Source organism: Corvus cornix, chromosome 23, assembly GCF_000738735.6.
Source record: "Corvus cornix cornix isolate S_Up_H32 chromosome 23, ASM73873v5, whole genome shotgun sequence".
Taxonomy (NCBI): Eukaryota; Metazoa; Chordata; class Aves; order Passeriformes; family Corvidae; genus Corvus; species Corvus cornix.
The window spans coordinates 7,301,817-7,324,259 of record NC_046352.1 but is presented as its reverse complement, the minus strand read 5'-3'; the positions used below and the strand labels follow the sequence as shown (position 1 = coordinate 7,324,259).

The window sequence follows — 22,443 nt, the reverse complement described above, 5'->3', positions numbered from 1 at the left end:
ACTCTGGCAATGCGGGAACTGCCCTCGCTGCCTCCCTACATCTACACGGTAATCTACCACATTAGTGAAAGCAGTCGAGGACACTCTTAGCTGAGTTATAGAGGCAAAGGCTCTGAAAATCTATGGAAGGACCTTCTAAGTCTCACCAGGGAAATGACAGATGACATTCAGTATCAGATCAGCATTAAATTACAGACATGGAATAAACCATCTTAATTTTACAAGTAAAATAACAAGCTTTCAGCTTACCTCAACCATTCAGGAAACTATCAGCTCATTGTTCCACAGTGGTCAAAAACCAGGTCTAATACTATGAGTTACTAGTAAATAAGTGCAACACAAGAAGAGAACATTAATTTGCCAGTGTATCAACCCATGGCATGCCAGCATCTCCAAGGCTGTTTGCAATTCCAGTCCCATCTCAGCCTCTGCTGCCAGCTAGAACAGATAAGCAACAAAGATGATCTTAAGTATGATTTCTGACGAGAAATACCCTTACAAACACGAAAAATTAAATTACTCAGGAAGAATATGACAGAACTATAAAATTATTATTAGTTTGGAGAAAACGGATATGATCAATTGTTCCCTCTGTGCAGTCACAACAAACATGGAGAGATGCTGCTCCTCACGGCATGCAGATAAGCTGCTGGACTCTGCCACAGGACACTGTGGACACTAGAAGTTTCCATGGGTTTGGGGCAAATATATAAAGTAACAGACATTTTTGGAGGGTTAGTAAATGTACAGAAGCCACATCCAACTCTGTAAGTCCCTGTGCCACACCAGGATGGAGACTGAGACAGCACAGAGAAACTTAAAACAAAACAGACTTACCGCAATTTTTCCCTGTTTCTGCTCTCTTCCTTAGGGCCTTGCTCTTGGCCACTGGAAAAATACTGGGCTAGATACACTTGTGGTCTGATCCAGGACAAACAAAATGGCCTTGTGTAGGAAAGTCAAACCCATCTAGATTTGTAGGAGTTAGGTGAAACCAGAATTATGGCAGCCATGGACACCACATACAGTGGCTCCTCATGGATAACAGGCCAGGGGTAGCAGCAACTGTGCTTTGCTTTATGACTTCAACAAGACGTAAAAACCTTGGATACCACATTGCGCAACAGCAAGTAAAGAATGGGTTCATCTCATCCACATCAGCCCTCAGCACACTCCCGGAGGCAGCAGAGCTACAAGGTGAAGCCAAAGCACACCCAACATCCAGGTCTGCTGCTAAATCCTCTGATCCCAAAGCTAACACACAAGGTGACTGAGGTGACCTACTCCTGTCCTCGGTGTTTTAAATCCCAAAAAGACTGTGCACAGCTAGGCTGTTTGAATATGTGCTGTGGGCTGGACACAGGCGGCTCATACTTGCTTCCATGTTGTTCAGCATCTGCTGTTTCAGAAGTGCTTTGGCTCAACACTTGCCTGAAGGTGGAGGCCCTGCAAGGAGGCAGCAACACACAATTTCACAGCAGGAATATTCTGACCTCCTGTCACAACCCAAGACAGAGCTGTCAACAGATTATTTAACAATCCAATTTTCAACTTTTTTTTTCTTATTTTAAGCAGGGAGTTTTGTGCCAGCCTTAATGAACAAGACTGCTCATCATCAAGAGCAACATATAATCCTAACTAGCTTAAACTCTGATAAAGGAGACTGATCCCAGGTTAAGGAGGTTGTCATCTCTAAAGACAAAGGTAGAGTCTGAAGTATGAAGAACATAAGTTTGTGAAAATGGAGAAAGAACTGCAACATTCAAATTCATGGCTGCTGGTAACTAACTGTTGTTAAATGGAGTCACACTCAATAGCTGAAGAAGCAGCAGACATAAGGAAGACTTTATTAAGGATTTTGACAGAGAACAGGAGGACTGACAGCAGAAAGCAGAGGTAAGAGTTTTCTCTTACCTATGTACAAGACTATCTTGTGTGAAGGTGGCAAGTTATGCTGTGGACACATTAAGAGCTGTACACAGCAGGTAAAGTAATTTCTGTTTTCCTGATGATCTTGCTGCCATGATAGTGTCTTCAGGTCTTGGCTATTGGTTTGCACTCTGAAGTATATGACCACACAAAGGGATCACTGGGCCATCGACATGCTATCCAAGAATCAGTCATCATCAGCAGGCAGCTCTGTGCTGCGCTGAAGATGCAACTACAGTGTCACAGGTACTCAGAGGCACAGCTCTCCTCACAAGCTGCCTGCGCTGGCTCACTCCCAAGTCCCACTCACAGCCCACTTGTAGGCAGGGCTCAGCCACCTGCAGCATGGAGCACAAACTCAGCACCAAGTGCTCAGCAGAGCTGCTGTGCCACACCATCACAGGACGCTGAAAAGGTGAGCAGGGCAGCCCCTTGGCATCTCTCCCAGCTCTCCTATGCTGGGAAATCCAGCTGCCTGACCTCAAGACCCTACCCAGACCTACCTTTGTATGGTTTGAGGAAAGAACCTAGCTTAGCTCTCTGCTTGAAGTCCATCTCCTTGGATAGTACCTGTGTACCCAAAATGTAGTCTGCTAGAGCTGTATATTCAATATAAAAATGTTCAGGCATCCCCCACAGACAAAAATATAAGAGGGTAGCACTGTCAGATCACCTGATCCCAGTTTGTTAAGGCCAGGTGGATGAATGGCGCCTTGGAGATTGCACTGTCATCAGTGACCAAAACGAACATTAGGGTACACGTGTATCAGTACATGAGCCTGGTTTAGGTCTGTCCTCTGTGCCAAGGCCATCTGGCATGGAACAACCCCTGCCCTTTTAAACCTGGTTTGCCTCCAAACATGACAGACCTTGCTTAACTTCTGAGCCATCCCCAGAAGATGTCTGGGAAGATCCAGGCCAAGCCATGCAAAGAACTGTACAAACATAAAGCAGCACTGATGACAGTGACCCATGGATTAGGATTGTCCCCACTCCTTAGGGAACATCTTTTGGGAACAGCTTACACAGTCAACTTTAGCTCCATTTCAGGAAAGGTGCCCTGTCCTCTTTGCACACCTTGCCCTGCACTTCCTTCTGCTCCGTGCACACAGGATTTTGTTCTGAGCAGGTCCAGCAGGTACTGCACAGACCCTCAGATTGATGGCATGGTAGCACAAGGAAATAAAATGTGACTTGAAATAAAAATCATCATTCATATTTCGTGTCTAGATTTTAATTTTCCATTAATCTTTACTAACAGCCCTTTAACTCAAAAATTCTAAGCAGAAATCTAGGACTAATTACTCTGATAACAAATTCAATATTCAAGCATAAGCCCAGTTTTAACTTCTGTCTTGTAGGTCCACTTTATAAATCATTAGCATTGCTATCCACCCATTGAACAGAACAGCCCTACCACTAGAAAGAAACATGATAATCACAAATCTCCCAAATCAGTAGAAGTTTTACCCCAAGTCTCTGTAGAGTTGCTCTTACTGAGGGGATCCCTCTTCAGGGCAAGCTGTTGTTCCCCTTGGTTCATCTGCAAGAAGATTGCCCTTGCCTGGCTAACACCTGACACAGCTTCCCCCATGCAAATCCACCACTTGCCCTGCTTAGTGCAGATGCAGAAGATTAAATTGCTGGCACTTTTTCAGGACCCTACCCTGGGACAGATGGATGGAAGTACTTCTGCAGGCATGCTCTGCAGTCTGGCCTGCCCTGTGCTTGCAGCCTAAATGCACAGAGCTGAACAAAGTCTGCAATTAGACTTGTGGAGGGGCCCCTGAGGAAGCCAAGGAATCTGATTCAGGTTACAGGTGCCACTGCTGCTGCTCTTGGAGCAAACCAGGGTTTAGACTTGAACTGTAAACTCCTGGTGGTAGGGCTGCGTGTTAGGGGAGCTGCAGTGTCTGGCATGCAGGCACGTTGGCAGGGCAGCACTGCAGCAGCTCAAGCGTGTGCTGGAGCTCACTGCAGCTGTGCCACTCGGCAGCTTTTGGAACAAGCATTTGTTAGAGATGTGGGAGAGACTAGCAGCATACCTCAGCTCAGCTGCCTGGGGAACAGGAGGGTTAACATCACTGTCATGAAAAGCCCAGGAGGAATCTGTCGGCCATTTCAAATGCCTCTGGCATAAAGGCTGGCGGCTTGGGTTACACCAGCAGCATGCTTCCAGCTTGAGGCAAACCTTTCGGCTGCAATTCATGAAATCTACACACTCTGAAGCAAGACACTGGGTGCTGTTACCAAACCAAGGTGCCACCACCAGCTAAGGGTCTCTTCCAGAGCCACTTGGTTGCCCTGTGGGAGCAACAGCTGAACTGAGCAAGCATCCAGGACAGCAGGCAGGCAAGACGAGGCATGATGCTTCAGCAGGACGCCCTTCCATTAGCATGGTACCCACGCACCACAGGCACTGACTCACAGGCAGTGCAGCCAAAGCCTGGGTGATTTCTCCCCAAAATCATGTGAACTAGGCAGACCACGAGTACAGCATCTCACAACCACTTGCCCAGGTAAATGAAAGCTGGCTGGCTAACCAACACACCATCAGTAATCTCTAGATCCTTCAAGGTGGCCCAATACAAACAGTTGGTAACTCTGTCCCCTGGCTGTACCAAAAATACTAATTGTGATCTTGGACTCCCTTATAACAACTGGCTTTTTTTCTTCCCTTTGAGCTCCCAACCTGCAGCTTTTTTGTTCACTGGGAAGTGAGAAGGCAAATGAAAGGAGGTATTCAGGAACTTATAAATGACTTATAAATCACTCTTAAATGTGATTTGCTCACTGAGGACAGCTGGGTGGATTGGAAGATCCTAACAGTAGTCTTTGTGTTCAGTTTATTGCTGAAAATACCCTCAGGTAACAAAGAAGTAAATAAAATAACATTTACAACAGATCACAGTCTGGATCTTTTAAGGAACATGCTGCCTTTGTGAGAGCATGCTTGTAGCTGTGGGGACTTTAACCTCAAAATTAACACGCCATGGACAATGGGGAGACTCCAAGACAAGCTGCCAAGATGGTGTTATGACACTGGGCAGCTGTGCCACTGAAAACTGCCCACTTGGAAGCCTTGATGAATTTATGGCTGGAATATGTTCACTTGCAGGCTGAGCCTCTCAAAATGACAACAGGCATTTCACACACAGACATACAGCATTGTGCCAGGACGAGGGCAAGCAGGACATAAAGGTGAGGGCACCTCATTGCCCTAGCAGGCAGAGACCAGCTGCATGCCCTGCGCTACAGACTCTGCTCTGAGAAGAGCTGCGAGGGCATCTGATATTCTCCATAACCTAGAGGTCCAAGATCTGGTAACTGGCTGGGACATTCAGCAGTCACTGTTGGGATGCAGAAAGAGATAGTGGAGGGATACCTGGCCTCTGCTCCTTCTTTCCAAAAATGGGCCACAGTAATTCCCCATTTGCTCGGGGAAAAGTGTCTCCTCAGTGCTTGGGGATAAAGTGTCTCCTTTGACTGGGGCGGGGGGGGGCACTGAAACAGCAGAACAGCCGTAACTTCTCAGAGAGATCATCCTCAGCATCCAGCTGCCTCCTTCAGGAGGCAGCTAAAAAGCTCTTTGGAATAAAAGGTGTGGGACAGGATTTCCATCAGGAAGGTCCTGAGCCATACTTCTTCCACAGAAAAGGCTGAATAACAACACCAACTTCAAAGTTCTTCCATCTCCCACCAGCCTCTTGTCCATAGGGCATGAAAGGGTTAAAGACGGCACTCAACTCACGACAATCATGAAAGCTTTGTTCCAAATCCTCCACTTCATGCTGCTAAAAAACTAACCATCTTGAAATACCTTGTATTAACAAGAAAGAGGCAGTTCTACAGGGCAGCCTGCATTTGCTTTTAAGTCCACTGGTTAACCAAGGTTGTCAACTAATGGGCAACAGACAAATTCTACTGCTCTTGGAACACATGTATTCCTGCAAGCATTACACAAGATGCTAATGATGAAACCTGCAGGCTTACCGCCAAGCATTAATTTATCTGAATATTATCCTAAATGAAGATCAGAGCTAAGAGGGCAAGATATGATTTTCTTGCAGCATGTTTAAGAAGTGGAGAGTGAGAAATAGAGCGTAAGGCAAAAATGGCATCAGAGGATCCCCTCCAGCACTCTTCCAGGGCATGGCTGTCTAACTGTGCTCACTTGCATTGTTATTTACATGTCCTTTTTCCCCTTGTACTCCCTGGACTGAAGGAAGGAAGGATGTTTCATAGGAAGGAAGGACTGGCGTGGCTGTACTAAGACAGGACCACACTGCTTCCCCCACCATGCTCCTCCTTTCTACAGAGGAGAGAAAGAGTAGGAAATTCACATTTTCTCTCTCATCTTACTTGGCAGTAAGGGGATGAAGTTAACCCCAGTGCAGCTCCAATTTCAAACGGGCTTAGGATCCAAAACTGGAGCAGGTTGCTCAGGACTGCATTAAGTTGTGAAAATCTCCAGCGTCAGAAATCCCCCAACCCCTCAGGCCCTGTTTCCTCTCAGAACAATCTCAAGAAGAAAATTATTTTCCTTTATGTTCAGTCAGAATTTACCATGCTGCAACTTCTGCACCTGGAATAGGGCAATTCCCAGCATCAGTCCAGACTGGCAGATAAATGGATTGAGAGCAGCCCTGCAGAGATAGACTTGTGGGTACTGGTGGACAAAAAATTGGACATGACCCAGCAATGTGTGCTTGCAGCCTAGAAAGCCAGCAGTGTCCTTGGCTGCACCAAAAAAATTATGGCCAGCAGGTCAAGGGAAGTGTTTCTCCTGCTCTGTTCTCATGAGACCCCACCTGGAGCACTGCATCTGGAGTCCTGGCATCCTCAGAAAGACTACAGCAGGTTCACAAGAGGCCACAAAAAAAGGTCCAAGGGCTGTAATACTTCTGTGAAGAAGAGCTGAGAGAGTTGGGGTTCTTCAGTCTGGGGAGACCTTACAGTGGCCTTTCAATATATAAATATATTTCAATATTTAAATATAAATAATTTCAATATATAAGGAGGGTTTATAAGAAAGACACAGAGAGACTTTTTACTAAGCACTGTAGTGATGGGATGTGGGCAATGGTTTCAAACTAAAAGAGAGTAGGTTAAGACTAGATATTAGGAAGAAATTCTTCCCTGTGAAGGTGGTAAGTCACTGGCACAAGCTGCCCAAAGAAGCTGTGGATGCCCCATCCCTGGAAGTGACCAAGGTCAAGTTGAATGGGGCTTTAGGCAACCTGGTCTAGTGAAATATCCACCTGAATCTCACGACGCTTCAGACACCATCTCACCAGTACTGAACAGAAGAGAACAACCTTCTCTTGATCTGCCTCACATGCAGTCACTGCCATGCTGCCAATGCTTCGCTAAGCCTGTCCAGCTTGCTGCTGCCATTCTTGCTTTTGCAGAGGCGAGATGATCTTTGTGCCCCACCAGCTCACACACAGCTGCGCTCCAAAGCAAGGACTGTGCTGAACTCTCAGCCACATGCTCCTGCAGTCACAGCAGTCACTAGAGGCACACAGGGCAGAGATTACTAAAAAAGAAAAAAGGAAGGAAAAAAAAAAGAAGAAAAGAGAAAAAAGAAAAAACCCACCCTGCTCTGCAAATCAGCTCAAAGTGTAGGGAGCAGAGGAAAGTGAATGGAGTTGATCTGTGTGTAAGGATTTGGGATCATGTTTTTGTTGTAAGACAGCCAGAGAAAGCAAGCTAGAGAATGGGGCTTGCCACTCCTGCTGCTCGAGGAGGGAAATGAGGGGCAGGTGACCCAGGCCCGAGGAGTGCCACCTGGCAATCAAGGCAGTCAGCAGGGCACAGCTGTTTCCTTGCACTCAGCAGTTGCTGTTTCACTCTGCCTGCACCTCAAGCCAGCCTCTCAGCCCAGCTCTTACATACCAGCTACCAGCAGCCTATGTGGTCTACACTCTGCAGAGTCTACACTTCAGGGAGCCTCCCCATCTTCCCATCACTGCTGGAAAAGAGTTCCCCACCTCCACAGCTGGTAATGCTCCACTGCACCATTGTTCTGCAGTCACCTTCAAACACACAATTTCACAGCTTTCCCAAAGCACTGCTGATACTCGCTCTCCCCTTCACAGCACCTCTGACAGCGATTACAGAAAAAAGGAAAAGACCTATTCCAAACTGTGCTTCTTGTTCCTATGCTCTGCCCAATGCAAAAAGGTAACATCCAGAGAGTTTTAGAGCATATGCAGGCAGTTTACAATATACTAACAGCCGAAACTCACACAGAAACATCAACACAGGATACCTTTATACAAAGACATTAGTCACATTCAACAACATTAAAAACAATCTTGAAGAGCAGCTATACAGAATGGGATGCAGACAAAAGAGTGAGAGGCTTCATTACGAATTCTCAATTGCTTCAAGTTCAAATTCTCACCACAAAGCAGTACTAGCAGGTATTTGTTATCATCCAGGAATTATTGTTTTCCAGCAAAAACAGACATATTTCCAAATGATTCACACTACCTGAGAAATTAATGGTTTTGCAGCTCTGTTCCAGATCCTAGGTCAGGACTCTCCTTTCCATTCCGGTAAATTCCACTAAGATATCACATGTAACAACAAGTTCTTGAAGAAGTTTCATCAGATTTTCCCTTTAAAGTAACCCACTGCACTCCCACGTGAGGCACAGGCACCTCAAAGGCACAAGCAGCTGAAAGTGCTGCAGTGGAATCAGATGATCAGCACAACCTTGTAGCTTCTGCAGCCTCCTTTCAGCTTTGGAAACATATCCTGTGATTTTTAAACCAATCCAGTGGGAAAGACACAAGCCAGTGCTGAACCTTAAGACCCAGATAATGCATATAAAAGCAATTTAAATTAAAGCAATTTCGATAATCAATGTGAAAAAGTCTGACAGATTTTGCTGCAACACATAACGAGGGTGCAGCATTGCAGCAAAAGCTGTCACTCCCATCTGTACAGAGCTGTGCGGCATGCAGTACGGGTGGCAGGGCTGATGACACCAGGCAGCAGAGCCATGCTGTCAGGAGTCTTTGCTGCACAGTCCAGAGTTACCTTTCTGCAAGCACTGCATTGCATGCAGCAACAGAGGAAAATGTGAAAAGTAAGCATTCAAGGTAAAGAGAAACATTCTTGAGCTAATTAAAGGGTTGCTTGAGCTTATGCTCATCATGATCAGTCATGTAGAAAGAAATTTTCAGCTTAGGATGAAGCTACCATTTTTAGAGGTCAATTAGAACACTGCAACACTTACATGAGAAGTAGGAAAACAGGCCCTACTGTGTCACACAACAACATGCTCCCTTCTTTTGCTCCCACAGCACCTTTACCTACCTTAGCACTTGCACTTCCAGTGCAGGATACTTGCTGTCACCTGCTCCTGCACCCTCAGAGGAGATGGGAACCAGTCAATGGGATGACCTGCTATATGTTGCCCACTGGCTCCCAGAGTGGGAGAGCTGCTGTCCTGGAGCAGAGGTGATGTGTGTCACCAGAAGGCACCTTCCTCAGCTGCCCCACAGGACTGCTGTGCCATGACACATGTCAGGTAGCCCTCTGACATCAGCTGCTTACAGCCACAGATGCTTTCCTCTCCTACTTCGCAGCCTGACACATGAGCCCCAAGTTCCAGTGGTTTTGTAATATTAACCACCAAAGCTGAATCCTACCAGGATAAAGAAAGCCTTGGTTCTCATCTCCTGCTGCTCTGCTTTCTCAGAGGCATGCAGTGCACACTTAAGGATAGCCACAACACTATTCGCAAGGGGTCTGAATAAAATCTGTCCTACTACTTCTGAGCCAAACAATCACAAATCCAAGCAAGAAACATGGGGTTTTGTGGCAAAAAAATCTTATTTAGATCAATGCCCCCTTCCCCCCCCTCCAGGCATCAAGTTTGCAAGTTGAAATCACAAACCTCAAAACCGGCTGAGTTAATGAGTTAATTCAATACTAAGTAAGGTTTGATACTATGGCCTGGGCAGTACAGCAGGTCAAACTATGACTTAAAAACCAATTAGCTAAGTAAATTCAGAATTATAAATGTTTACAATGCAGGGGCTTGTCCACCCAGTACTGATTAAAGATCATTAAATCCTACACTTTCCCCTTTGTGACTTGAAGCAGCAAAACCACCACATTCCTCACAAACCAGGGCAGACAGCAAGGAGGAGTGATGAGGAAGTATCCCCACTTGACAGTGCATGTCTCCCACTACTTCATCCTAGAGCACCCAGGAGCCCACCTGCCAGAAGTGGGACTTGCCCATGGAACCAGGCCAGTCTGCCTTGTGCCTGCCACCAAGGGAAGATAGTGGACATGGCTGGGTTGTGGACAGCTGGTCCCCTGACAGACAGGGCAGGGCAGGATGACAGCTATCATGCTGCAGCAGGCCAAGGAGCAGCCATACAGAAGTTTCCAGCTCACACAAAGTATTTACACATGTGAGACCAGTGCACTTTGCTGGCCCAAGTTCAATACAGCTGTTGAGAGTCCAGATCATAGGACTCTAAAGTTACTTTGCGAAGAAGACATTTGAGGTTTGCTCAATCCAATGAAGCTCTAACAAACAGGGCAAAAAAGATTGGGACTTAATAAATGTAGGAAATTTTCCACCGAAGTCCTCTAAACATGATGTCTCTACTCCTCTGCCCAAACCTGGGCAGCATTTTGCACAGGCAGGAATTTTGCAAAGGTAGCATGTCCAAACTCATTGTGATGGTGGTGCATGGTGGTGACAGAGATCTCAACACAGGCAGCAATACTAAGTGTGCTCAAAGGATGCTATCACTGCACAAGTGACCTCACAGACTTTGGACCAGATCCTCAAACTTAAGTTTTATAGTCATTTTCAGGTGGCCCTGCATCACGCCTGCCTCCTTCTAGCCTCGTGCTCCCCTCCCTTGGCCAGAGTAAAGCAGCCCTCCAGCCAGGCTAGGAAACAGGCAGGGCTAAAGGGAGTGAGGGAGATGCTGATGGTTAATTTTCACCCAGATCAACTCCCTGAACATGGCTGCATGGGGTTTTTGTCAGCTGGGGTAGGGCTAGAAAAGGCACTTGGAGGAGAAAGCAGTAAGGACAAGAGGAAAGGCAAACCCACCTCTTCCAGGCACAGTGCCCACCTGCACTGATGTAGCGCTTCCCAGATCAGTGACTGGAGAGGATGTGAAAATTCCTGTCTCTCCTCCAACGTGACAAGAGCATGCAGCTGCTCTCATCCGCCCACTGTCACAAAGAAACAAACTTACCAGCTTATGTGTTCTTATACTTGTGTATTGGCAACTTTGTTCCTCAGCAAAGAAACGATCCATTTTATTCCTGGGGTTACTGGTGTGGATCCTAAAGGGCTCTACTATGGGAAGAGCTTCTCATTGCACACAAGGCTGCGGAGTAGGCTGAGTGCTAAGTATAACATTAAAACTAATTTTTTTTCTAAACACTCCCTCTCCTTCCAGTCCATCACTCACAGGGTGCATTCACCTTTCTGGACTGTGTTTCTATGAGAAATTCAAATAGGAATACAAATGTTACATTCACTACACAACTACTGCAAGAAAGCACCACAATCAGCTTTCTTTTACAGAAAAGGAAACAGAAACTGCCTGTGCATAGCATTCATGCTCCTGTGCATGCTGCTGTCACACTTAGGTAAAGCTGTGTGTTGCACCTGCATATCTTACTCCACCCTGGTGAGGGTTAAAGAACACAGAGCTCAGGCATCCTTACAACCCCTTATCTGCCAAGATTAGGGCCTCAGCAAGGGAACATCACTGCCAAAACCTAAGACACCACCAGAGACACAAAAGCATTAAGGCCTAAACTGCCACATTCTGATGGCTAACATCCAGTGCCACACTTTATATTTGATCATTTCAAAAAGCACTGGTTTTCAGGCTGCTGAATCAACCCAAACCCCACTGACTTCACAGGAATGGCATGCCTGGCATGCCTTCTCAGTCAGGGTGGTTATGAAGGCTCCTAAATCTGGACAGTTAAGAGCAAATGGTTTGTGGGTTTTCCACCAAACTGATTCTGTCACCAGCTCTAAACCCTCAAATCCAGAGAGATGCGACTGTCCACAATGTGTGCAGCGAGTGGCTGCAGTAGCCATCAGGAGAAGGCTGACAGCCCCTGTTACCCTGGCAAACAGCTGAGCTTGGACAGGGAGATTAATCACACCTTTGGTGGCTATGGAGGGAAGAGGAGATCACTTTAAAGGACTAAAGCCCTCCAAAGATTCAGCCCACTGAAAGCAGAGAGAATAAAAGTATGGAAGGACACAGCCAACCACCAGCTTTGGGAATGCAGGAAGTGCTAGCAAAGAACACTTGCTCATCAGCTATCTCCAAGTATTTGAAAACATTCATGCTTTCTACTTCACATGTGTGAATACAACAATTACCCAAGGCAAAAAGTGTACAGCAGGCCTTCAACTTAGGAAGACGTAAGTAACCATGCTATAACCATCACAACAAAGGTTCTCCATTCCAACACGTTTTAAGGACCCCCATGATCTGCTGTCCACTAATTAGTGCAAAACATCTTACTGCTACGAATCATCACCCTCATGGAAATCTTCCAATCAAAACTACCTTCTAAAGAGATTATATGCTTCATTTTAGTGTAACAATTGCATCGAAATTGTCCTTTTTTGTCATTTGGCTCAGTAATGCCAGCCATACTTCCTGAAAAACTTCCATGAGGAAAGAGGCCTCTGGTTCCTCACCAGCTGCAGCCCACAGGGGGAAGGAAAGGTTTCACGGAGGACATGCACAACCTCAGAGTGTCTGGGAACAATACTCTGGTAAGGTCATGCTCAAAGATATAATCACCAACCCATTTGAACATACAAAATAACGTGGTCTAGACTGCAAGGCATACCGGGTTTTTAAATATTATCATTTCTTGTAATAGCCACATTTGAGAGTTCTCTTTTTTAACAAGAGTTATTTTGCCTACAATTCCTAGCCTCATATTAAATAAAGAAAAACAGTAACTTAGTTGGGCAATTTTCAGAACACAAAGAAAGCCAGAAGGCTGGTGAAAAGTCCATGCTGTTGTAACTTATTTCTACTTCCTAGAAGTCAACATCGGTCAGATTGCCCTGTCCAGGAGTGCAGAAACTTTACCATTTCATAGTATTATGAGGAAGTTGAGGCTGAAGAACTACTCAGACCAGGAGACACAGGGGTTAGTTAATGGGGACCTGACTTCGCTTAAATTCTGCTTTTCTCCCACACTCCCTTGCCTCAATTCATTTCTTCCCACAGGAACTTTCAGACACATGTCCAAAAGAAACACAGCAATCAGCTCTCCATGTCCTCCTCCTCCTTCCAGCGTTACAGAGGGCTGGCTGCCCTGAGCAGCCCCAGGCGTCCAAGCTCGATGCTGGCAAGGGGGCCCCACGCCCAGGAGGGGTCTTGCACGCCAGGCCCCTGCGCCACTATCACTCCCTCGGGCCTCCTGGAGCCCCAGGGTGGGGGTGTCAGCCTGGCAGGCAGTGACGACCGTTTTGTGCAGTCCTTACTGCTGCAGAGCCAATACAATGGAGGAATTACACTTCTGCAAGTGCCGCAGATACAAACCAGCCACAGAGCACGCTGTCCCTGCTGAAATATGCCAGCTGGCTACTGGCTGCACAAACTGACCAGAGCACAGAGCTGTTGGTTCTGTACTCGCACAGACTGTAACACTGGGGAACAACGCCCCCCCTCAATGTCCTGCAGGTCAGCAGATGCATACTTCTGCCAAGAGGCTGTAGGCATGTGGTAAGTTACTGCATTTTTTTCCCCTAAACACGGAATGCCACAGACTATTCCAGGTTGTGAAAATCCCCCTTCCCACTCTCATCACTGCGGCGCTCACCCACCCCCAGCAGCTCTCGGTGAGAGACTTGATAAGCAACGATCCCAACGCACAAAGCAGCTGAACATTTTAACAGAATTTACGGACCAATTAAAATCTAATCCCACTGCACCTAACTCAAATGTGCTGATTATTTGGGATGGTCACTTTAACTTGTATTTAATTGGTTTAAAGGCTTCAGATGTAGCATTAGAAGGGGGGAAAATGCAGATTTACAATGAAAGCGCAATCACCAAGGACAACCAGCAAAGGTCTACGGTGCCAATGGCTTCACATGGGACACCTGACAAAGCCAAATGGGGTAAGTTTCAGAAATTTTCGAAAGAGGAAAAGAAAAGTTTCACAATGCTCCATCAATAAATTCCCTCACGACGGGGGAGCAAAGAAGACTAAAGCGATTAACAGAGTCAGAGCATCAGAAAAGCACATATATAAAAGAACGTTATTAATTATATTATAAACGTGGGCGGGCTGGCAAAGAAGGGGGAATTCAGGAAAAATAAGCAACAGGAAAGGGAGCATGTGGCTGCAGCAAGGAGAAAAATAGTTATCCACAGAAAATGCCTTAAGCGCCTGGAAACCACCAAAATCTCAACTCCACCAAGCCCCAGCCAATGGGTTTAGGACCTTCCTTAGGGGCAGCCCGCGACAACGAGGACCGGTGGGACCGTGCCCTTCCCGGGCGGGGACGGAGCCGATCTCCGCTCAGGAAAGCGGCTGTTCCGGTCCCGTCGGAAGGAGCCCGACGGCGGCTCCATTTCCGAGCGGGAGCCGAGGCCCCGGCGGGCGCCTCAGGGCCAGGTCGCCCACAGGGGGTCCCAGCCACCGCCGCCACCCGCGGGCAACCCGGCCTTGAGGCACCCGCTCGCCCGCACGGGAAGGGACGGGAAGGCGGCGGTGGTCAAAGACAAAGCGGATGCCTCAAATTCCTCCCCGCCCCGCCGATCTGCGGCACCCCCCGCCCTTCACCCCTTCATCGCCCACCTCTGCCTACCTAGGCAGCAGGAGCGGCCAGGCTTCCCTCCCTCCCAGCCCGGGCTTGGACAGCCGCAGCCCGCGAGGGGCTCCGGGACTCGGGCGGCGGATGCGGGCGCTGACAATGAGGGGAGGGACGCGGTACCGGGCGGTGCTTGACGTCAGCGGGAGTGGGGCGGGAGCTGGTGGCCCGGCCCGGCCCGGCCGCGGTGCAATTTCACGGCCCTGGAGAGGGCGGGGAGGGACCGGCCGCCATTTTGGGGGGGTCGGAAGGCGCTTGGGGCAGGGCGGGGAAATTTTCCGAAGGGCCCCAGGGAGGAACTGGGCGGGGTTGGGTGTCGTGAACGCTGCGTAGCGCAGGCGCTGGCTGGTTTGACGGTGGGTTCGTGCTCCAGAGCCCGTCACACCACGCCTTCTCTAGCCCTGGCCCGGGGCTACTGTTGCCTCGGGGCTTTGGTGTCGGGGCGGGCAGTGCCGGTCCCGGCTCTTTAAAAACAGGGCAGAGGCCCGCGCCAGGTAGAACAGCGAGGTTTTGTCTTCCTCTCCCGTCGCATCCCCCCTTTAGTGCCATCTCTTGGAGAGTTTGGGACTTGGTGGTCAATCTAGGTGTGGTTGGTTCCACCTCTGGTATCTGAAGCCTGGGGATGCCGAGATGGGATCAGAGACAAGAGACACCCCCTGCAACTCTAACCCGGAAAAGTCGCTCCCGGTGTACCTGAGCGGTAAGCAGAGCCCCGGGACTGCTGACCGGGCAAGTGACACGGTGCTCTGTACATCATCGCGCTGCCCTTGCCCAGCTGAGTCCACAGCAGACATGGTCAGAGGCCAGTGAGCAATTCCAGCCTCCCGGCCAGGCAGCGAAACGTGACAGGCTCGGAACCTATTGTCCCCTTTGGCTAGTTCTTAGCCAAAGTTGTCTCTACAACACTGTTTTATTTCAGACCACGCCAAAGGAAGATGCTTCAAGTGTCAGGTGGTCTGGTTTGTCACACTTTTGATAAAGTATTTTCCTTGCTGTGATACTGAGTTTATATATCACTCTTTAATCCTGTTTCCATAGCACAGCCTGAAATACACTTGTTCTCAATGAAATGTCCACACTTCTGAGTGAGTTCTCTAGGCTGCAGCTAAAATCCAAGCTCACAGGAAGATACAGAATGAACAATACCTTGCTTGCAGGCAAACTGAGAAGGGCTATGTAGTCGTTCTCACTGGGGAAAGCATTTGCCTTTTCCTGACACCACCTGTGCACCAGAGTGCAAGCAGTAGAGACATGCTCCATGTGCTGCTCTGCAGTGCAACAGCATTCGGTGGTTTTTGGTTCTCCACTTTAGAGATGCTACTTCAAATTTCCAAACTGGTATGAGGGAGGTTTGCTAATACAAAGCCAGCTCTTGATACGCATCTAGCAATTGTGTGTTTGGGTATAACTGGGAGGTGAAATGGAATTTTAAAAAGGTAGTTTTTTATTTCAGCAAGTGCTCCAAGCTTGCCAGTAGTTATGTACATTAGAGCCTAGTGTCTTCCATGTGCTTCTTGGATTTGCTGAGTTGGGAGAGGAATGGGGCTGCGCTTGGATACTTTTTTATATGGTTTATGGTGAAACTCATTGCTGCAGCATGATATTGGCATCAAAGGTACCCAAGTGTTTCAAAAAAGCATGAAACAAACAGGAGAAGAAAGTTCTGTCAGTGGCTGCCAGGGATCACAATGGTGCCTCCTCTGACTAAAGAAGAACCTGAAGACATGTTAGAAAAGTGTTTGGAATCCTTCCTCAGGCATAATCTCCCTTGCTGCTGTCCACATTGGTTTCCACAGTGAAAACAGCTGAAAGTATTCATAGTTTAACTGCTATCATTACAAAGATGGAAGTCCATCCCTGAGATGGACTTGGGCTCTGGGGGGCAACAGGAGAGGATGAGATGAGAACAGACAGAAGAGGAACTGTGTATCCCCATGGCAGGCCCTCTCCTTGGTGTATCCTTCATACCATCTACATGAATCCATTTGGTGAATCATACTATCTGGTCATTGTGGTCTGCTGGCTGCAGCAGGCTGTGCAGGATCTTTCCTGGCACCCAATGAGCCATTTAGCAGCCATTATGGGGACATCTGGGGAAAAAGTTTTCTACCAGTGGTGCTGGCACCCTGCTTTGGGTTTTGGAAACTCAGCACCCATCCTTCCAAGAGATAAACATTGCAACCATGCCTCAGGCTTTGGTGAGTCCTCATCAAGCAGTAGTGCAAACAAGAGCAAATGCTCACCAAGGACTGTGAGGGACACTCCTCAGCCTCCTGTGCCACCAGATGCCAGCAGCATTGGCACAGCGGACTGCTGCTGGAGGGAAAGCACATGGCATGAGGTAAAGTCCTGACCCACCCAGCATGAGTGATGGAGGGAAGTGAGGGGAAACAAACTGAGCTGAGCTGATAAAGGGAGAGAAAGAAGCCCTTCACCAAGGTGGCAACTGAACCAGCTGCCAAGTGTGGTCTGCAGTGTGAGGAAGAGAGTGAATGGAAACCCAGGGAATGACAAATGTCAGATCTCTGGATCCAAGTGGGAGACACCCTGCCTGCTCTGTGTCATGTGGAAGCAGCATGGCTGCTGCTGGTGGTACAGCGGCTGTGACAACAAGGTCTGCTACTGCCCAGGCTGGTATTTCGAAGAAAAAAGCTTAGTGATGTGAGGTTAGAGACTTAGAAATTTCTGTCCAGGGAAAGGAAATTATTTCAAAGAAAACTAAGGAAGCTCCTCTGCTCTAAGAGAAAGCAATTTTTTTTTCTTTAATGTTTTTATTGATGGGGACTTAGTGCAGTCAATGGAAGCTGCAGACAAAATTACAGAAAGGGACAAGTGGAATGAGGGATGCTTCAATGTGAGGAGGCAGTTCCGGCTCATTTCTGGGCTGGGAAGGTGCTGGACAAAAAATGTCCAACTGGCAGGAAAGATGGGAGCAAAGTAGGGAAGCCCAACTCACCCTGAACAGTAAAAGGGACCAGGAAGAGGGAAAACTACAAAGAGGCTGGAACAGGAAGAGGAGGCAGAGGCACAGGGGAGTAGAGGAGGAAGCACACTGGAGGTTAAACTGCTGGTGGTGTGCCATTGCCTAGAGTGGGCTGGAGAAGACCACTCTGCTTGTGGGCAGATATAGATAGCAGGATAGGTTAAAGCTGGGAGGGAAGTGGTGATCTCCTCCTGCCTGGAAGACTATGACTAGAGAGTTGTGTCCTCCTCTTCTTACAGTATATGATAGAAAGGCTGTTTAGTTCCAAGGGAGCAGGGTGTAAGTAATGTGGGCAGGTGTGACCAGAGATGATGGGCAAGGGGACATGACAAACGCAATAAAATCACAAATAATATGGGGAAACAACACAAACTGTCAGTGTGTCTGACAACAGAGGATCCATATGGGTGTAGTAGCTTTAAACAAATAAATGTAATTCATGCATCTTATGCACACCTTGATAACATGAGAAGTGGATGGCTTAGGATGCCACGAACACCAGAGGCACGAGATTCAAAAGGGATTAGTCAAATTCACAGAGAGCAGATTTCTCAATGGTTATTAAAAATGTCTATCTGAGTCATCTTCCAGTTCATGAAGTCCCCAAACTGATTCTTCAGGTGTTCTTGCTATTCTGTACTCCCTCCATTTGTATGGTGAATTTAAGTGAGGTGTCTGAGTTGATCTTGTTGCTGCTGCTACATGCAGTTGTGTGTCCCTCCTAAAACTACTTGTGTGCATGTGCTGATTCTTCTGTACCAGTTCTGGGATTTGTTCTGTTTATCAAACTGTCAGAAAACTAACTCAGAGTGAATACTTCTCTGCCTCTAGTGAGTTGAATTAGCCCACTGTTTTCTAAGCTAGTGATTCTTGCTTCTCTCTGCAAAGTAGAAGTGGAGATTCTCCTGTTATTAACTGATTCCAGGTGTTCAGGTTTTAAGTATTTAGAAGATCAGAGTCATGATAAGATCCTGATATTTGTTGAATTAATTTCTAACATCTCCTGACAGAGCTGGAGCCTTGGTTGTGCTAGATGCCACACAGAGTTTAGGAACATTATTAAACATAGCAAGCAGGAAAAAAGAAACAGAATCATGCTTGTGTGGACAGAAGTGCTGCATGGCTTGCTAGTCTCACATCATTATCAGCAGTCTACATGGCAATGTAAGTTTTGTTGGGTTTGGGCTTTTGTGTGTATAACTGTTACTTGTTCCTAGAATCAACAAGGTGCTACCATTAGCCCCCACAGAAGCCTGCAGCCATGTCAAGGTATGGTAACAAAGGCACTGAGAAGCAAACAGCCACATAAGAAATGGGTTGATGTCTGGTTAGGTTGTACTGCTGCCATCTTCCTCCCAGTCAGAAAGCATATGCTATTGATGCCATGAAGATTTTTTGCCTTTTCTTTTATACCCCTGTTATACCTTTTTACAGTCTCTGTATTCTTAGTGCTTTTTGCCTACATTCTTGGACTTGTTTGTTTAGCTAGGAGACTAAACATTTTAGAAGCTTTGTAGGTAAGAGATAGTGTGCCCCAGACCCCAAGGTCCTCTCCAGAACACATTCTGTAAGCTAAGATAGAACCATCCAGGGGAAGGCTCCTTGGGGAGGGGGGCTCACTCGAGCCTCTCCTTGGGGAATCTTTGATAGATATGCTATTTAGTAAGACCTGTAATGTTACACAAGATCTTTTGGGGGTGCATTGTGGGGTGCATTTCGGTGCATTCAACCTGGAATTAGTGCCAGGACCTAAGGTTCCTTAAAATAAATACCAAGGTAAAATCCCTTTTCCCCTTCTAACCGTGTTTGACTCTTGATTTTAAGACCAGGAAAAGGCATCACTATGGCAGTACAGTGAGAACACCATCTCCTCAAACCAAGGGTTTTCATGTCATCTTCACCAGCTTCATAAGGAGCCAGAATCTGACACACCTGAAGAACACCAGGATGGGGAGTGGCAGTTGCTGGAAATAATAAACAGGATTTACACACACTCTGAGTAGGGTTTGTCTGAATGTATCAGACATCTCCACTACAGCTTCTTCTACACAAGTCTCATTTCAGTCTTGCAACCTAAGTAATAAAAGTAATGTCATTAAAGTCAGTTGGTTTGAGGGGATGTTTCACCTCTTCCTGGAGCGGACATCTTAAAAATGTCAGCTGAATTAGGTCTACACATGGGGCCAGAAGGGGTGCATTTAAGGATGCCAAGGGTGCTTGCCAATATAATTTCAAGACTGGATTCCGTCATCTTTGAAAGATGATGGTGATTGGGAAACATTCCTGGTGATTGAAAAAAGACAAACACCTGTCATCAAGAATGGCAAGAAGGAGGATTCAGGCAATACTCAGCTGGTTGGTCAGCCTCAACTCAAGTCACTGGGAAGACTGGATAGCACATCCTCCTGGAAACTATTTCCAAGCACATGAAGGACAAAGAAGTGACTGGGAAGAGCCAGCAGGGATTTACCTGACCAACCTGGTTACTTTCTACAAAAAAAACAACAGCATGTGTTGCCAACAGGAAGGCACTTGATATTGTATTGATTGATTTGTAGCATTGCCTTTATCAAGGTTTTTGACATGATCCCCACAGTCTACTTACAGGCAAATTGGACTACAAGTAGACTGTTATTTGGACTGGATAAGTGGAGTGTGAAGGGAATGAAGAAGTGGCTTGGTGGTTGGGCTGAAGGGCTTATATCAACAATATGAAGTCCAACTGGCAACTAGTTCCTAGGGACATCCATCAGGGATGCATGCTGATAGGTCAGTAGTGATTAATGTCTTTATTAATGACCTGGACAATGAGCTGTCTTGCACTCTCAGCAAGTCTGCAAACCAAACACCAAACTGGGGAGAGCAATTGCAATATGTTGTAGGTCAGGTCTGGGGAAGAGGACCTCCTCCTCAGTAACAGGTGCTGGAAACACAACTGCTGGAGGTAGCGTGTGTGCGAAAAAGATGACGTAGAGGAAATCTGGAAGAAAGGGCTCTTAACTTCACATTTCCTTCTGTTTCACTAGTGATGAAATCTAAATGCACAATCTGTGTTACTGACCAGAAGTGTATGGAATATGTGTGTAGTCATTGGTGTTTTCAAGTGAATCATCTTGGCTGTACTGAAAAAGAATTCAGAAAAGTTGGATGAATTTTGCTGAAGCTGTTGGGAATTCCTCACCTGTGAGTGACAAGAGGTGCTGAGCACCTGTAGCCAAATTGTCATAATGTAAATTGCATGGGAATCGTTGCTACAGCTGTCTCTCTTGACATTCATTCAAGGACTTGCAAGGTTTACTGCAGAGGGAGTTGTAAACCCAAAAAAGAAAAGCAGGGTACCGAGAAGTAGTTTCCATAGTAGTTCAAAATTTGAAATTGTCTATCCATCATTAACTGCTACAGAATAGACCGGAAAATACAAACCATCTTATCTTCACAGTATCAAAATACCTTTTGCATTAGAATATCAGGGTGGTAAAAATCAAATTGTCAATGAAAGCATTCTGACACTGTGTTATAAAGTGTGTTCTGCAAAAACATTTCCATCAGGTCATAGACTGATTACATATACAAAACAGTAAGAGGACTTTTTGGCACGTTTGTTTGTAAAGATGTGATCTGTTCATCAGTAGGGCTTCATATACTTTAGTAGTCTTACATATATAGCATTTGTTCCTTAGTACTCTCCTCACAAGGAACTGTTTTCAGATTGGTGAGCATGGTGGGATTGCTTCAACCCACAGGCTTTCAGTGACCATCTTTCTTTCACATAGCAAGGTTCAGGTTTGCCCTGGGAGGAGTGATCATGTTCCACTTTCATTGTCCTGCCACTCTTCAGTCATGGTGACTCCTCATTGCTGACACTCGTCCTCTTCCCTGGTTGTAGGAATAATCTGCACTGGAATTTAATTGCAGGGTGCTGCAGTGAACACATATGCTTTGACTTATATTTAGCTATTTCTTCTGTTTTCAATAAATTTCACACTATCATTGAAATAACTCTCTTCTTGGACATATCAATATGTACTTCTATACAAACATAACATGTTTTAACTTACCTTTGTGCTCAATATTGCAAGAGCTTCACTGGAGAGGCACTGAGAAATCACACAGCCCTCACATACCTTCTGTGAAATGCATTTGTGTGCTCTGGACTGCAATTCACAGAGCATTGTAAAACACAGTAAATATGGACATTGATCTCTGTGACTCCTCCTTTCAACTCAGAGGCTGTGGGTGTTATTTATCTTTAATTTATGATCCCTAGCAAGTGTTTTCATCTGCCAGTTCCATATCACTACTTTTTCCAGTATAAGTTGCTGAGGCACTCTATCAAATATTTACTAATAAGAATAGTGTAATATTAGACCATATGCCTTTTAAAATTAACCTAAAATCTAATCAAATAAAGAGCCTACTTTGTTTTCTCTTGACCTAAACAGTGTCAAAGAAGAGTGGTGGATCATCTTCCTATGCTGCATTTTGGCATTCTGTTTATCATTGGAAATCTTCAAGAGTAGGAAATACGGGAAGAGAAAAAAAGCATAGTTGATACAGGCAGAGCAATGGGAATGGACTAGCCCTCTCAAAGGCCCTTCCAGGACCATGATCTGTAATTTTATGTTTCACACTGAGCAGGTGAATTGCCCAGGGATCTTGGAAGTCATCACAAACT

The 22,443-nt window shown here is 46.5% G+C and overlaps 1 protein-coding gene across 4 annotated transcripts in view; it reads right to left on the bottom strand.

Annotated features, from left to right (window-relative positions):
• LUZP1 (leucine zipper protein 1) overlaps positions 1–14,971 on the bottom strand; it is a 40,536-nt gene extending 25,565 nt beyond the window's left edge. The window contains exons 1-2 of one of the 4 annotated variants that reach the window (XM_039564645.1): positions 14,783–14,971; positions 250–438 (exon numbers count right to left, since the gene is read on the bottom strand). The gene's annotated coding sequence lies outside the window, so the exon portion shown is untranslated. Of the gene's footprint in view, positions 1–249; positions 439–8,427; positions 8,666–14,782 lie in introns of those variants that run through there. The other 3 variants (XM_010413049.4, XM_039564644.1, XM_010413050.4) reach the window with 3 other exon arrangements.
• Between the last annotated feature and the right edge of the window lie 7,472 nt (positions 14,972–22,443).